Below are 3,367 nucleotides of genomic sequence, written 5' to 3'. Positions count from 1 at the left end.
CATATTCAAATTATACCTTGATTTTAATTTTTTTTACCGTGGATTAATTCTATAAAATTTTATCCCGGATGAATAGTGTATTTTATTTTATTTTATTTTAGCCCAACGCTATTATACCGATCGACGAATTACCATTTCAATATACTGTTTTAGCTAAATTAATAGTATTTATTATTTTGTTTTAACCTGAAATTCAGTATACCGACACTACGCCATATACTGCCTACATCAACACCTAAACTATGTCTTTGTAGATCTCATTTGATGTTGCTATAGGACAAAAATAGGCTATTGCAACATAGATTTATAGCTTTGGTAACTCGCCTAGTACAAATGTTTTGATAGAGTGAAAATTTCATACATATAGTAACATACTCTAAGGTAACACCCCTGCTCAAATGTAAGGTTAGGCTATCTATGGCGTAGTGCGATCAAATTCAACTAATTATACTTAGTTTAATTTTAAATTTATTTTAACCTTGACTAATAATATAATTTTTCTTTAAGCATGATGAATAGTGTATATTATTATCTTATTTAAAGACCATTACACCGACGAAAAATTTCTCTTTTTTGGTTTTAAAAAATAGTAGCTTTAAAAATATATACAAAGTTATTTGTGTAATATATAAACCCAAGAACTCTAGTGATTCACCAACTACCAAATTTTAGTGTTTCGGTGTACATTGCACGATTTTTTATTTTTTATTAACCCAACCCTAATGAAAAGAAGAGGATCAGCCAAACTGCGATTTTAACAAATATTTATTAATTTGAAATAGTTGAAAAGAATAAATTATAGTTCAAATAATTAAAAAAAAAACTAAAAAATTCTTTTGATTTTATTGCGGCTCTTTCTAAAGTTCTATAATTATATTCTGAAGATTTTACAATCCACACTAAGCCCGCGAAATAATGTTTAATTCAGTGATGGTTAAAAAAATTTATCCAACATATATTATCCAGAATTTGAAGAAACAAAATAATTATGAATTTTGCATTATTTTAGTTTAAATCATTGAAAATATATTATGTTCTATTCAATCTAGAATACATAGTTATTTTTTATTATAGAATATTTCTTTATTTAGATCCAACGACTATAATCAATTTATTTAAAGATCTAACTATTCTTATTAATTTGGTAGTACAGGGACCATAACTACTAAATTTTGGATAATATCCCCCATATACATATGATATATGAGGATATAATGTTGGATTCTAGGCAAATAAAAAAAATCTCGATTATTTTGTTATAACATATAAATTATGCCTGTAGTTTATCAATTTAGTATACTTCTTTGACGAAAATTAAATCCTTATTTTATATGGCCCTAATGAATATGTCCGAATAATTTTAAGTGGATGACCTTTGGAGTTTTTATATAATTCTTTAATGCATAAGTGTAGTGCTCAAAATCTTGAATAAATATTATTAGATTCAGAATCCAGTTCATAAGAAATAAAGGTGATAAGCAGTGATAAGCCATAATACACGTAGGCCCAAATATGATTCTAAAAGCCCAAAAGGAATGAACCCAGATCCAATAAAAACCTCAGGTGGCAGGTGAGACGTGGCAAACTCCAAGAAGCTAGTGGCCTCCAGGATATCCTGTCACATCAGGATATTTCCTCAAATCATTGGTTTATGAGTACCGGGTATGTTCCCTAAATCATGTCATACATGCTCCTTTCCCTAGGTACCCATACGCCAGCACACACCAATCACCTTCAGGCACACTCCAGTGACACTACGCTTCTGGACACGTGTCCTCATCTGGAATGTCCAGGTGTACTGACTCTAGAATGTTCCAACGATCAGGATCGAAGGTACCAATACCTGAAGCCTATTATTGTAATTTCATGTAGAGGTTACGAATAATTGTTTAAGATCCTATAAAATACATTTGAGTTATTATAAAAGAAGATTACATTATGTACATCGTTTCTAAGGCTATAACTTGTGTGTATGTGTATGTGTGAGATTGGGGGTCTATGATATAGAGCTGTTGGATTATTGAGTCAATACAGGTTACACATGATTGAAGGATTGCGTGACGACCCAGATTCCTAACCCCGGATTTGGGGGCGTTATAAAATACTTGTGCAATCTTTTCATCAATCTATTTCCTTTTTTCTTTCAACTTGAGCTCATCTTCTGTAAGATTTATGAGATCAATACTATCCAAGACTGGTGGATTTGAGATAGTAATAGGCGGAACTATTATTTTACTTACTTGAATATGCACATCCTTGTAACGCCCCCAAATCCGGGGTCAAGATCTGGGTTGTCACGCAATCATTCAATCATGTATAACATACATTAACTTAATAGTCCAATAATTCCATATCACAGACACCCAATCTCACACACTCATAAGTTATAGCCTTAGAAATGACATACAACAAGTATCAGCTGTTATTACAACTCAAATGTACTTTACAAGATCTCAAACAATTATTCGTAACCTCTATATGAAGTTACAATAATTATGACTGATATCTTATACCTATTTGATACTCTGGCCCACCTGAGACAAAGTTGCCAGGGATTCCCCCATCACTGCAAGCGACTAAGTCCCACACCGGCATACTTGTTATCTGTTGTGTTGTGACATTTGAAAGAAAGCAAGAGTGAGTAATAATGTTCAGCCATAATAATCAACAGTATGAAAAGACTGTTAAAGAAATTATATTAATCCGTATAATGATAGGTATTTATTCAAAGTAGTTTTTTTGGTGGTACACACCTCTTTTCAAAACAATTCTTTGATTGACTTATTAGTCTACAAATACCTTAATGGTAAACCCAGCACCTAGGCTTGGGTTACGGTATTACATCTCAATTTCAGTTGGAAGAATAGGACATTCACTGGAGCCCCCGCTTACGATGATCAGTCGTAAGACGGAAATTAGTAACCTTTCTACTAGTAGGGGATGACTTCCAAACTCCTTGTAATTATCACCCTGGCCGCATACGGGCTATGTGTCCCATTTCGGGTATACACACACTTCGCAGGTCCTTAGGTACATATAGTACCGTCTCCCATGGTACTGGTAGTCTCCCCAATACACGAAGTATTGGATCTCTACCCCTCTCTTGTCCTTTTAAGAAATCCTATCATATCTTAAGAACTCGAATCACATCGAAGTTCTCCAAGCGTTTTGCTTGGTGATAGGTACAGCTCATCTCATATGTATATATATATGTACTTCCGATAATTTTCGGAGGAAGTACTAAGGATGTGAGTTGACCGTTGTCAACAGATAAATAAATAAAAATGAGTTTCTTTTGAAACTATGCTCAAATATTTAAAATAAGTCGAGATAATATTCTTCGACGATCTGAAATTATTCGAATGAT

Source organism: Apium graveolens, chromosome 8 (genome assembly GCF_009905375.1).
Source record: "Apium graveolens cultivar Ventura chromosome 8, ASM990537v1, whole genome shotgun sequence".
In the NCBI taxonomy this organism is placed as follows: domain Eukaryota; kingdom Viridiplantae; phylum Streptophyta; class Magnoliopsida; order Apiales; family Apiaceae; genus Apium; species Apium graveolens.
This window is presented reverse-complemented; position numbering follows the sequence as displayed.